This window comes from Papio anubis, chromosome X (assembly GCF_008728515.1).
Source record: "Papio anubis isolate 15944 chromosome X, Panubis1.0, whole genome shotgun sequence".
Classification (NCBI taxonomy): domain Eukaryota; kingdom Metazoa; phylum Chordata; class Mammalia; order Primates; family Cercopithecidae; genus Papio; species Papio anubis.
Genome location: NC_044996.1, coordinates 52,879,177 through 52,894,893, shown reverse-complemented (window position 1 = coordinate 52,894,893; position 15,717 = coordinate 52,879,177).

The following is a 15,717-nucleotide window of genomic DNA, read 5'->3' as shown; positions in this document are numbered from 1 at the left end:
TAAATATTACTAAATTCAATTGGATGATATTGCACTTCTACAAACTCTGTAAGAGCTTCTTATAATCCTCCACATCAGAATTAAGCTCCTTAGCCTTTGCTGTTATTCTTCCAACTACCCAGTCATCTACATCACTTCTCATACTGTCTAAATCAACCTAATTTTCCAAAAATCATTAAAAATATAAAGGCTTTTCAATAGCAGAGAATTAAGCAAGCAAACCTCTCCCTATTCTTTAATTCAAGGTAGAGATTATAAATTATACTAAATTTATGTGCAATAGGTGCATACAGATATAGATAATTCATGGCTGAAAATAAGACTAGATGTCTTGAGAATAATTGAAGAAGGAGTAAGAATATAGAGAATGGTCTTTATTGATTCCTAAGTATTCATCTTAAAAATAGATATGGTGGCATTGCTTGTGTATGCCTTAGTCCCTCACATTGTAAGCCACCAAAAATCTGGATAATAACTATAACGTTTGTTGATTCCAAGCCCCAATCCTGAAAATTTTTTTCATCCACTCCAGAACTATGACATGTCCTGATTTTCCCAGGAAGTCTTAGTTTATGTCTGTAGTAGTAGAATAATTATTAACATGCTCCTTTTCACTCTTAAAAAGTGCCCATCTTTAGACAATAAATAATATGATCATCCTATCCAAATGCCTCAAGTCTTCTTCCTATTCTGAGTGATGGGTAGATGATAGTGCCTTCGTGATTCCTGAATTTTTTTGCTGTTATTGCTGTTATTCCACACTGCTGCTCTGACAGGTGATTTATTCTGAGGCTATGTTGTCTGCAACTGCCAAAATGACTAACAAAATGTGAGCAGTCCTATTGCTGATTGCACCCTTGTCATATCAAGGCTACTGCTCCAGTCACTGGCTACTCTGTCTCCACTTTCAGTGTCACTCACTCCATTCTCCATTACAATGAAACTTGAAGTTGGGAAAGGGTAACTTTCCAACTAATAAGTACAATTAGGCACCTTAAAGTAACTTACCCTTCTGAGTTCTGTACTCTTGAATAGAGTTTGTGTCAAATATTATTTGGATGGATCACTTGTTGACACATGCAAAAAAGGCCTCTCCCTCCCATCTATAGGCCCATCACAATTGATTATATGTTTTTGATCAGTACTCCTAGAAATTGAGGGTGGTGTTTTCTCCTCATTTTGTCAGATCTGTAAATTCTAATGTTCTGAAGGACGCAACTTCTAGTCCTCAAAAATTGCTCCAATATTTCCCTCAAGAGGCAGGAGATACACCTTCAAATAGTATCCCTTGATTGTCTCTTTAGATATCCCACTGTCTATAGAATTGGTATACAGATTAGATCCCCATCCTGAAAAGAGTTTTTTTTAATGATGCCATAATATCACATTAAAAGTTTCTATTTTTAATTAGATTACTGTTAATACTACAATAGCTCTGTACTTCTCAATATGCTCTTTCCCTTGTTCTGCTGTTATTTTCATTGTTGTTTTTGTTTTTGCTGTTTTGTTTTATTTTGTTTTGGCATTTTTTGCAATATGATGTCAAAATAAAAATGTTTGTTTGAGTTTTGGCTGAAGCCCTAAAATGTCAGATGACACATCCCAACAGGTGGAAATCCATCATGCAGAATTGACAAACGTGGTTGAATACTCCTATGAAGATATTAGGATATCTCATTTTCAGCCTATTACAAAGGTTGGAGAGTTTGATTTAAAAAAAAAAAAAATGGTGTTTAGGAGGGGATTTTAGGAAAGAGCTGTTGGTATGCCATGAGTAACACTTTCTCAAAGGGTGAATAGTGTGGGATGCTTGCCCCTTATCATAAGTTGAAGAGTCTTCAACAGAATCATATGAAGAGTTTAAAATATGTCTCTGGTAGCTTGACAGATCGTGGATTGATGCATGGCTCACAGCATCTGGATAATTTAAAGGCAATGCTTGTTGGCAAGTTGTTTTGAAAGCAGAGCAAAGGGAAGTTACTGTATTTGAGGAATGTCCGCAATCCTAAAGTCTGTTGGGACAAAGGATACACGAGTATACCCTGTAGATCATATGACGTCCACAAAAGAAAAAGCCAGCGTGGAGTTCCTTAGAACTTTGCCCAGATAGGCCAAGAGAGACACTTCCAATAAAGGAATAAATAGCCAGATTCCTACAGGATGAAAAAGAAACTGCAAATAAAAAGCCACAAGAGATGTACTGATAAGCATCAGGAGAATTGCAAGTGATGTCTTTTCAGTGATCACGTGGTTTCTGAAAGCAAATATTGCATTTCATGAAACAAAGAATCAAGCTAAAATCCCTACCAACCCCAGGGAGTATTTTTGCCTTCTCCTGACAGTATAATAAAGTACTTCCTTTCCTGCCCTCCTTTTTCTCCTCTCCTTCTGCCTTTCTAGTACCATGAGGAAGTCACACACACACACACGCTTAACATAATAGAAGAGGAGGAAGAAAATGTAAGGTAGAGAAAGCATGTCCTCTTTCCTGTACAAACTAGTGAGCCTGCAATAGGCCTGAGCTAGGAAAAGAGAGAAGTTTTGAATAAAACCTATAGTTTTGATCATTACACTATTTTAGATATATTGATTACTAAAATGAGACTCTTATTACTTAAAAAGAACCATAAAAGCTATTGAACTTTCCTTGAGTTTACCCAGGGGCAAGGGAAGAAGTCATCTCACAGAATAAGTTTAAAGGACTCATAGAAAATGAAAACGTAGCTGCTTTCTGATTATATCCCACAAGTCATGTTTGATATATGCACCAGTTACATGGTAATCATCTCCAAATTGACTATTTTTCCTCTTATTCTTGAATAAAAAGAAATCTACCAAGATCTAAAATTCTGTAACAGATAGCATATGTAGATTTCTCTTGACTTTGTTCTTTATCCATTTGTCAGTTGGACAAATATTTTTCTCAACTCTTTTAAAATAAGTGTTAGAAATTAATAGTTCAAGAATGACATTAAAATAAGGAACACTAGGATTCATATCCTGGCTTTACCACTTTGTGTGTGACTTTGGGAAGCTATTTGCATTTTCTCATCTGTAAAACTAGGTTGGTATTACTTAGCTTACAAAAGTGTGAGAAGGATGTGAATTGGTGCATATAGCAAGATGCATGGCACACAGATAGTATTATATACTAAACATAAGGTTTTGTGTATAGTTACTAGCCCAATAGCCCAATTCTAAGTATCTAATGGGTTTTCACTTTTTATTTGCTGTATTAAATTAACTGAAAGAAGATCTTTTATTGTCCTCACAAACCCATACTCTAAGATTCTTATTATATGGAGATGGTTTCTAAAATCACGACACAAGCATACATTGCTTAAAGACACCCTACTCTGTCCATCCATGCTACATTAGTTACAACAATATTAGCTTCTGTAACAAATCTAAAGTCTCAATGGCTCATGACAGTATTTCTTGCTGAAACAACTCTTCAGTGAGTATTCAGTGGGTTAACTTCCAGTCTGCTCTGCCATACCCTAGGGCCTTGGAGTCCTTCTTCACCTTCAGCTGGAAAATGGAAAAGGCACCATAGTAAAGAATGCCTGCTTCCTAACCACTTCTACCTGGAAGCAACACAACACTTTTGTTCACCTTCTTTTGGCAGGGAACATCGCCATATATAGATGCAAGAAGGACAAAGAACATAGTTTCTGGAGGGACAGCTGTTACCCTCAAACAATTCTATTCTATGGAAAGAGTATGAGTATTCAGAACATAGCTAGTTGTCTCTGCCATGGTGGTCCACAGTACTTTAAGAAACTATGAACACCCAAATTAGTGTATTATTGTTAGTTCCTCCCTACATCATGACTGAGACATCGTTGGAGTTGTAGCTTCTAACTATATATAGAAAGTGAAGTACTGATAGAAGTGAAAGAATATGGTGGGAAGGCTAAAAAAGCAGGGCCTATGCAGTGGAAATATTTGCACCCAGTTTTATAGTATGAATTTGCAACTCAGAACCAAAGAATAGATGGAAAAGGTACACCTATTTTTTTCATATTAGCAGGTTTCTTCTACTCATAGGAGTTTAGCAGCATATGTCAGTTACCAGCTGTGTTTCTAGAGTGAGTTCCAATGGCCTATCAGTACACACTTTTCTCCATATTTTTGGAAACTGATTGATTAATGTTCCCAGTTTTATTAATGTTGTGAGTTTTTATTTTTATGTGTCTTCAAAAGTGTTTAGTGGGAAGTTGGGAGAGATTGCATCTGGTACAATTAGCCAGATACCAGTCAATCTCAATAAATTGCCTGTATTTTAAGGTATTTCATAATCTGGCCCCAACAGATCTATTCAACTTTATTTCCTGGTATCTACTATGCTCGCTAGTCAGATATTTATTCTCACCATCCTACATATGAGCCAAACTCATTGCCATAGATGTGCTTTCACTTCTATTGTCTTCCCATGACTTAAAATTTCATACTGTATCTTCCCTAGATACCCAAATATTATTCATCCTTCAAACCCAAATCAACAATCATTTCTTCCATAAAATTATTTCTTATAACTCGATTCTCAATAAAAAAATTTTCTTTGAAATATTATAGTAGCTATGGTCTATAGAGTTTAGCATCGTAATATGTGATATCTGGAATATAGTGTCTTAAGCTTTCTTTGTTTCTTCTCTGTGTTATTGTTCTGTACCTAACACGTTTATATATTATTTGAAGGCAAGAAGTATGCTTTATCTTTCTGTATACTTCCATGGCATCAAAAATACAGTTGACCTTTGAACAACACAGGTTTGAAATGGGTAGGTCCACTTATATGCAGATTTTTTTTCAACCAAAGGCAGATTGAAAATACAGTATTTAAGGCATGTGAAACCTGCCTATATGGAGGACTAAATTTTTGTACATGCAAGTTCTGCAGGGCCAACTTCAGGATTTAAATAGGAACAGATTTTGGTATATGGGGGAGAAAGGGGGTTGGAGAGGTGAGGGGTGGGGAGGTTTGGGAGGTGAGGGGCCCTGGAACCACTGAAACATACCACTGCAGTACTTGATAAAGAAAAAAAATGGACTTTGCCTTCCAAAAATAAGTTTAAACATACAGATTTTTAAATCTATATAAAATGTATAATGCAGATGTGCCATGGAATTTTTTTGCTTACTTAGAGAGGCTTAGGGAAATGTGTTTTTTAATTTTTTTATTGTGGTAAAATATACATAACAAAAAATGTACTATTTTACTATTTTCAGTGCACAGTTTAGTAGCATTAATTACATTCACATTGTTTTGCAACAGTCACCACCATCTATCCCAGAACTATTTCATCATCCCACATTGAAACTCTGTACCCATTAAACAATAAATCCCTCCTTCCTCACTTTTCCCTAGCCCCTGGCAACCACCATCGAGTTTCTGTATCTATGACTTTGATTAAGCTGGATACTTTATATAAGTGAAATCATACAATATTTATCCTTTGTGTCTGGCTTATTTCCCTTAGCATGATGTTTTCAAGGTTTGTTCACATTGTAGCATGTGTCAAAATTTTATTCATTGTTTAAGGCTGAATAATATTCCATTCTATGTATATATCATTTGTTTACTCATTCATTCATCCAGGGACATTTGAGTTTTTTCCAACTTTGGGCTGCTGTGAAGAATGTTGCCATAAATACTCAAGTACAAGTATCTGTCCAAGTCTCTGATTTCAATTCTTTTGAGTATATATCCACAGAAAGAAATGCTTGATTATATTGTAATTCTGTTTAATTTTTGAGGAATCATCATGCTGTTTTTTACAGAAGCTGTGCAATTTGACATTCTAATGGGAAACATGTTTTTAAGTCCTGTTTACAAGTTAAAAATTCTGCAGTTTGCTAGAGGCTAGTAGGGTTTCCCAGGTATGCAGAAGAAGTGGAAATGGATCAAAGACGAAGCAAGCTATACTGGAAATTACATTTTCTTACATTTTCTCACCAAACTCGGTACACACATCATATTTTTTATCCCGATGACCACTTGATTTTCTATAAAGTCTATTAGTTAGGTAGATGTCATTCTACTTCCCGGAAAAGTGGAACCAACAAGTGATATGTGATTATAGATGAATGCCACAGTCCCTACAAACAGGGAAAACACTTGAAAAAAGTGTAACTTTATTTAGGGGCTTCATTCTACCTTAGGGTACAACTCACTTTTATACATACACACACACACACACACACACACACACAAGGAAAAAAAAAAACCATGGTATTCAATACCACGGCTCGATCTCGGCTCACTGCAACCTCCGCCTCCTGGACTCAAGCAATTCTCCTGCCTCAGCCTTCCGAGTAGCTGGGATTACAGGCGCCAGTCACCACACCTGGCTAGTTTTTGTATTTTTTAGTAGAGACAGGGTTTTACCATATTGGCCAGGCTGATCTCGAACTCCTGACCGCAAGTCATCTGCCCACCTCAGCCTCCCAAAGTGCTGGGATTACAGGCCCTGGAGTTATCTTAACTCCCCAATTATGTTCCTTGAAAACTGAGACTGTCTTTTGTTTCTAAATCTGTCTTTCTCTTCTGCAACAAGCAATGTACATTTTCACATAGCAGGTGTTCCAATATTACATTAATTAGTAAAACAAGAAGAAAGTTGATGTCTTGTAGTAGCTTACCTTACCCATATAATGTATGCATTTGAAAAACTTCAACTCTTAAGCTAAAGAAATTGAAAAAAAAAAAAAAACATCTGATACCTTGACTAAGGAAGCTGTTTGAAGCAGAGGAACTTTCAATGTTCCTTAAATCACATCTAGAAAGCTGTTGACTTTACACCTGGTGGGTGAGTACTGTCCACAGTAAGTAGTGATGAAAGTGGAGTCAAGACACTGAAGCACCATATTTCTGCCTAATTGAGAATCAGGTTAAGTTAGACAGGAAGGCTGAAGAATGGATGGAGGAGGCCTTCAAAATACAAAATGAATCACTCTGGATTTTTTTCTTATGTTTTGCAAAATGTCTGCAAGATACAAGGAAGAAAATTTAGACTGGTAATTAAAGAAAGCAAAGTAGGTACGAAAATAAATACTTAGGTACTCACCATCTCAGCAACTCCTGCTCTACTTAAATCACCCCCAGTCACTTTCTGTTGCTTGCATCTTAGAATTCTGACCGACAACCCTGCCTACCTCTTTTTGGAAGAAGGTAACCCAGCTCAATGTCAATTACAATTTCTTATGTAATCACTCACTAGATAAATTTTCATTTTGGCAAGCATGAGGCTGTGTTTAACAGCCAGTAATGTACCTAAAATGAATCATTTAAGTAAGAACAACATAGCCACTGACACTTGTCTGCCTCTCTAAGTAGATTACTAAGAGGCAATTAATTTAAAAGACTGAAATTTTATTTATTCACAATTGAATGAAAACACCATGGGTCTAGTGCCAAGGAATATTCTTGGATTTGACATTTCAGTTCTCTATATTTAACCAACTAGAATTTTCCCCATTGTTATTCATTTTAACCTTTTAAAAGAAGTATTTCCCTGAGAAATATGCATTTCTTCATAAAAATGCAATATAGTTTGGTAATTCTCAAGATGAACATGATGTTTTTGATACAATGTACCTCTTAAACACCAGGTTTACATGAAACACTTTACATTAAGCATCACAGAATGGAAACATACATGAAAACTGAGAAGATGAAAGACACAATTTTTAATTCAAGTGAATCAAATGCCATATGATACAATTCCTAGAAGTGATACTGCAGTCCTGTCTCCTTTCCCCCAATTTCACAATCAAGAGGCCACAAAAACAGAATAGGCCCAGAACAAAAAAATATATTTATAAAAAATGACATTTTGACCTTTGATAACAAATGAAAGTTCGGTTTTCAAGGGCCAAAGTAGCATGTTTACTGAAAGAAAATAACCCAGACTTACGAAGAACATGTGTCTTGAATTCTCCAAGACTTTTCTTATTTGATGTAATCTAAGGAAGAAATTTTATCTAATAAAAATGGCCAGGTTTTGCAGCCAGATGTATCTGGGTTTAAACTCTGATTCTACTACAAATTAGCCACATAAACTTGGATAAGTTACAAGACGTATACAAGCCTCAATTTCTTTATCTGTAAAATGAGTTTAATAATACTTTCCATACAGTGTGTTGTGAGGATTAAATTATGTAACGTTAGGAAAGTACTTGTCATAGAATAGGCATCCAATAAATAATTAATAATTTAATTTTTGCTCTGTTCCTCTTTTTCTTGAGTCAGAAGCATGACACTAATACAGGAAATATCTCTAATTTATTCTCAGTTTATAAAAGTATTCTGTATAACTCAAAGAGTAAACTATAGATGGGAGAACAGCTCTTTGAATTTATATTTATAACACAACAGTGAACTGCTATGGATAGTATCAGTAGGTTATTTATAACGGTTGTTACTGATGATGTTAAAGACACTGGCAAGACTCCAAAATCACTGATATTGGTTTAATAAAACTAAGATACATCATTTAAAAAACTAAGAGAAAGTTTGATATTGATGAGAAACAATGTGAAGTGCTGGGAAAAATATGTTTCCGAGTTTTGCAGGTGTTCTTAGGTCAAATATGATTTCTCTGGAAATATGTAGGATTATTTTGAATTGTTTTGGAAAGCATAAAACCCAGAGTAAAAGTGCCGTGGGTTTTTTTCCTGTTTTGTTTTTAGGAATAAACAATAAAATCTCATCTCACCTAATGTGTGTATATGATAATTTTCATAAGTTTTTAATTCTGCAGTTAGAATGGGAATTATTTTTATATTGGTGCTGTTAAAATTCCTGATTGCCTTTTTCAAACTCCAAAACCTGTCAATAATTGTTACGTCTGCTATGGAGAACTGCTACACAATCACCTTCACTGGAAAAACAAATTGATTGTCCATTTAGACTACTGCTCATTTTGAACATGTTTAGATTCCTTTCTTTGCTTTGAAGGAATCTAGCTATGTACACTCAAATAATGGTTTAAAAAACTAGGCACAATATTACATGTGGAATCAATAAAACTATAAGAAGCCCCAAGCATTCATTTTTTCTTAAATAAACTGAAGTATACATACTAAGGATATTAGTGTTCCTCAACAAAGTTCCTTTATTGTATCCCATCCGTAAATGAAAAAGTGGTTGCTGAATATATAATCAGCGAGACATTTGCTTTAAAAAGGCAAAATAAAGAGGCGTGCCCAAGATGGTCGAACAAGAACAGCTCCGGCCTCCAGCTTCAGGAGTGAGCGACACAGAAGACAGGTGATTTTTGCATTTTCAACTGAGGTACCGGGTTCATCTCACTGGGGAGTGTTGGACAGTTGGCCCTGGTCCGCGGGTGCAGCCTGACCAGCGAGAGCGGAAGCAGGGCTAGGCATCGCCTCACCTGGGAAGCGCAAGGGGGAAGGGAATTCCTTTTCCTAGTCAAAGGAAATTGAGACACACAACACCTGGAAAATTGGTAACTCCCACCCTAATACTGCGCTTTATCAAGGGTCTTAGCAAATGGCACACCATGAGATTATATCCCACACCTGGCCCAGAGGATTCCACTCCCACGGAGCCTCCCTCATTGCTAGCATAGCAGTCTGAAATCTAACTGCAAGGTGGCAGCAAGGCTAGGGGAGGGGCACCCACCATTGCTGAGGCTTAAGTAGGTAAACAAAGCCTCCAGGAAGCTCGAATTGGGTGGAGCCAAAACAGCTCAAGGAGGCAGGCCTGCCTCTGTAAACTCCTCCTCTGGGGACAGGGCATAGCTAAACAAAAAGCAGCAGAAAACTTGGCAGAGGTCAATGCCCCTGTCTGACAGCTTTGAAGAGAGCAGTGGATCTCCCAACACAGAGACTGAGATCTGAGAACGGACAGACTGCCTGCTCAAGTGGGTCCCTGACCCCTGAGTAGCCTAACTGGGAGACATCCCCCACTAGGTGCAGACCAACACCTCACACCTCACACAGCGGGGTACACCCCTGAGATGAAGCTTCCAGAACAAGAATCAGACAGCAACACTCACTGTTCAGCAATATTCTATCTTCTGCAGCCTCTGCTGCTGATACCCAGGCAAACAGGGTCTGGAGTGGACCTCAAGCAAACTCCAACAGACCTACAGCTGAGGGTCCTGAATGTTAGAAGGAAAACTAACAAACAGAAAGGACACCCACGCCAAAACCCCACCAGTACATCACCAGCATCAAAGACCAAAGGCAGACAAAATCATAAAGATGGGGAAAAAGCAGTGCAGAAAAGATGGAAATTCAAAAAATCAGAGCAATCGCCCCCTCGAAAGGAAAGCAGCTCATCGCCAGCAACAGAACAAAGCTGGACGAAAATTGACTTTGACGAGTTGAGAGAAGAAGGCTCCAGTCGATCAAACTTCTCAGAGCTAAAGGAGGAACTACGTAACCAACGCAAAGAAGCTAAAAACCTTGAAAAAAGAATGAATGAATGGATAACTAGAATAATCAATGAAGAGAAGACCTTAAAAGAACTGATAGAGATGAAAACCATAACATGAGAACTACGTGACAAATGCACAAGCTTCAGTAACTGACTCGATCAACTGGAAGAAAGAGTATCAGCGATTGAAGACCAAATGAATGCAATGAAGTGAGAAGAGAAGTGTTGAGAAAAAAGAATAAAAAGAAATGAACAAAGCCTCCAAGAAATATGGGATTATGTGAAAACACCAAATCTACATCTGATTGGTGTGCCTGAAAGTGAGGGGGGAAATGGAACCAAGTTGGAAAACACTCTGCAGGATATCATCCAGGGGAACTTCCCCAACCTAGTAAGGCAGGCCAACACTCAAATTCAGGAAATACAGAGAAAGCCACAAAGATACTCCTCGAGAAGAGCAACTCCAAGACACATAATTGTCAGATTCACCAAAGTTGAAATGAAGGAAAAAATGTTAAGGGCAGCCAGAGAGAAAGGTCGGGTTACACACAAAGGGAAGCCCATCAGACTAACAGCAGATCTCTCCGCAGAAAATCTACAAGCCAGAAGAGAGTGGGGGCCAATATTCAACATTCTTAAAGAATTTTCAACCCAGAATTTCATATCCAGCCAAACTAAGTTTCATAAGTGAAGGAGAACTAAAATCCTTTACAGACAAGCAAATGCTTAGAGATTTTGTCACCACCAGGCCTGCCCTACAAGAGATCCTGAAGGAAGGACTAAACATGGAAAGGAACAACCGGTACCAGCCATTGCGAAATCATGTCAAAATGTAAAGTCCATCGATGCTAGTAAGAAACTGTATCAACTAGCGAGAAAAATAACCAGCTAATATCATAATGACAGGATCAAGTTTACACATAACAATATTAACCTTAAATGTAAATGGACTAAATGCTCCAATTAAAAGATACAGACTGGCAAATTGGATAAAGAGTGAAGACCCATCAGTTTGCTGTATTTATTCAGGAGACCCATCTCATGTGCAGAGACACATATAGGATCAAAATAAAGGGATGGAGGAAGATCTACAAGTAAATGGAAAACAAAAAAAACAGCAGAGGTTGCAATCCTAGTCTCTGACAAAACAGACTTAAACCATCAAAGATCAAAAGAGACAAAGAAGGCCATTACATAATGGTAAAGGGATCAATTCATCAGGAAGAGCTAACTATCCTAAATATATATGCACCCAATACAGGAGCACCCAGATTCATAAAACAAGTCCTTAGAGACTTACAAAGAGACTTAGACTCCCATACAATAATAATGGGAGACTTTAACACCCCACTGTCAACATTAGACAGATCAACGAGACAGAAAGTTAACAAGGATATCCAGGAATTGAACTCAACTCTGCAGCAAGCGGACCTAATAGACATCTATAGAACTCTCCACCCCTAATCAACAGAATATACATTCTTCTCAGCACCACATCGCACTTATTCCAAAATTGACCACATAGTTGGAAGTAAAGCACTCCTCAGCAAATGTACAAGAACAGAAATTATAACAAACTGTCTCTCAGACCACAGTGCAATCAAACTAGAACTCAGGACTAAGAAATTCAATCAAAATCATTCAACTACATGGAAACTGAACAACTTGCTCCTGAATGACTACTGGGTACATAATGAAATGAAGGCAGAAATAAAGATGTTCTTTGAAACCAATGAGAACAAAGATATAACATACCAGAATCTTTGGGACACATTTAAAGCTGTGTGTAGAGGTAAATTTATGGCACTAAATGCCCACAAGAGAAAGCTGGAAAAATCGAAAATTGACACTCTAACATCACAATTAAAAGAACTAGAGAAGCAAGAGCAAACACATTCAAAAGCTAGCAGAAGGCAAGAAATAACTAAGATCAGAGCAGAACTGAAGGAGATAGAGACATGAAAAATCCTTCAAAAAAATCAATGAATCCAGGAGTTGGTTTTTTGAAAAGATCAACAAAATTGATAGACCGCTAGCAAGACTAATAAAGAAGAAAAGAGAGAAGAATCAAATAGATGCAATAAAAAATGATAAAGAGGATATCACCACGAACCCCACAGAAATACAAACTACCATCAGAGAATATTATAAACACCTCTATGCAAGTAAACTAGAAAACCTAGAAGAAATGGATAATTTCCTGGACACTTACACTCTCCCAAGACTAAACCAGGAAGAAGTTGAATCCCTGAATAGACCAATACAGGTTCTGAAATTGAGGCAATAATTAATAGCTTACCAACCAAAAAAAGTGCAGGACCAGATGGATTCACAGCCGAATTCTACCAGAGGTACAAGGAGGAGTTGGTACCATTACTTCTGAAACTATTCCAATCAATAGAAAAAGAGGGAATCCTCCCTAACTCATTTTACGAGGCCAGCGTCATCCTGATACCAAACCCTGACAGAGATACAACAAAAAAAGAGAATTTTAGACCAATATCCCTGACGAACATCGATGCAAAAATCCTCAATAAAATACTGGCAAACCGAATCCAGCAGCACATCAAAAAGCTTATCCACCATGATCAAGTGGGCTTCATCCCTGGGATGCAAGGCTGGTTCAACATTCGCAAATCAATAAACATAATCCAGCATATAAACAGAACCAAAGACAAGAACCACATGATTATCTCAATAGATGCAGAAAAGGCTTTTGACAAAATTCAACAGCCCTTCATGCTAAAAACGCTCAATAAATTCGGTATTGATGGAACGTATCTCAAAATAATAAGAGCTATTTATGACAAACCCACAGCCAATATCATACTGTATGGGCAAAAACTGGAAGCATTCCCTTTGAAAACTGGCACAAGACAAGGATGCCCTCTCTCACCACTCCTATTCAACATAGAGTTGGAAGTTCTGGCTAGGGCAATCAGGCAAGAAAAATAAATCAAGGGTATTCAGGTAGGAAAAGAAGAAGTCAAATTGTCCCTGTTTGCAGATGACATGATTGTATATTTAGAAAACCCCATCATCTCAGCCCAAAATCTCCTTAAGCTGATAAGAAACTTCAGCAAAGTCTCAGGATACAAAATCAATGTGCAAAAATTACAAGCATTCATATACAACAGTAACAGACAAACAGAGAGCCAAAACATGAATGAACTTCCATTCACAATTGCTTCAAAGACAATAAAATACCTAGGAATCCAACTTACAAGGGATGTCAAGGACCTCTTCAAGGAGAACTACAAACCACTGCTCAGTGAAATAAAAGAGGACACAAACAAATGGAAGAACATACCATGCTGATGGATAGGAAGAATCAATATTGTGAAAATGGCCATACTGCCCAAGGTTATTTATAGATTCAATGCCATCCCCATTAAGCTACCAACGACTTTCTTGACAGAATTGGAAAAATCTGCTTTAAAGTTCATATGGAACCAAAAAACATCCTGCATTGCCAAGACAATCCTAAGCCAAAAGAATAAAGCTGGAGGCATCATGCTATCTGACTTCAAACTATACTACAAGGCTACAGTAACCAAAGCAGCATGGTACTGGTATCAAAACAGAGATATAGACCAATGGAACAGAACAGAGTCCTCAGAAATAATACCACACATCTACAGCCATCTGATCTTTGACAAATCTGACAAAAACAAGAAATGGGGAAAGGATTCCCTATTTAATAAATAGTGCTGGGAATATTGGCTAGCCACAAGTAGAAAGCTGAAACTGGATCCTTTCCTTACTCCTTATACATAAATTAATTCAAGATGGATTAGAGATTTAAATGTTAGACCTAAAATTATAAAAACCCTAGAAGAAAACCTAGGTAATACCATTCAGGACATAGGCATGGGCAAGGACTTCATGTCTAAATCACCAAAAGCAACGGCAACAGAAGCCAAAATTGACAAATGGGATCTAATTAAACTAAAGAGCTTCTGCACAGCAAAAGAAACTACCATCAGAGTGAACAGGCAACCTACAGAATGGGAGAAAATTTTTGCCATCTCATCTGACAAAGGGCTAATATCCAGAACCTACAAAGAACTCAAACAAATTTACAAGAAAAAAAACAAACAACCCCATCAAAAAGTGGACAAAGGATATGAACAGTCATTTCTCAAAAGAAGACATGCATACAGCCAACAGACACATGAAAAAATGCTCATCATCACTGGCCATCAGGGAAATGCAAATCAAAACCACAATGAGATATCATCTTACACCAGTTAGAATGGCAATCATTAAAAACCAGGAAACAACAGGTGCTGGAGAGGATGTGGAGAAATAGGAACACTTTTACACTGTTGGTGGGATTGTAAACTAGTTCAACCATTGTGGAAAACAGTGTGGCGATTCCTCAAGGATCTAGAACTAGAAATACCATTTGACCCAGCCATCCCATTACTGGGGATATACCCAAAGGATTATAAATCATGCTGCTATAAAGACATATGCTTATTGTGGTACTATTAATGTATGTTTATTGCAGCACTATTCACAATAGCAAAAGACTTTGAATCAACCCAAATGTCCATCAGTGACAGAGTGGATTAAGAAAATGTGGCACATATACACCATGGAATACTATGCAGCCATAAAAAAGATGAGTTTGTATCCTTTGTAGGGACATGGATGCAGCTGGATGCCATCACTCTCAGCAAACTATCGCAAGAACAGAAAACCAAATATCGCATGTTCTCACTCATAGGTGGGAACTGAACAATGAGGTCACTTGGACAGAGGAAGGGGAACATCACACACCGGGTCCTATTGTGGGGAGGGGGTGATGGGAGGGATAGCATTAGGAGATATACCTAATGTAAATTACGAGTTAATGGCTGCAGCACACCAACATGGCACATGTATACATATATAACAAACCTGCACGTTGTGCACATGTACCCTAGAACTTAAAGTATAATAATAATTTTTTTAAAACCTATTTGTATATTTTATAAGTAATTACATAAAGTGAAAAATTACAAAAATGCATCTGAACTGTATCTGAGGAACAGAGCCCATTGATAAGATCTGAGTATAATCCACTCTGAATTGCCTTGATGGACCACACCTGATTTCTTTGAGCAGTGTAGTTTTCCTATCCTCACTTTTCTTTTTAGTTTTCTGTAAGATAATGTTAACAACTAAGAAATACCAATGTCTTGAGGGTGAAGAAACGTGTTTATATTTTTTATGGGTATATAATAGCTGTATATATTTATGGGGTGAATATTGGCCTGTAGTTTTATCTTTTTGTGATGTGTCATTGTCTGGTTTTGGTATCA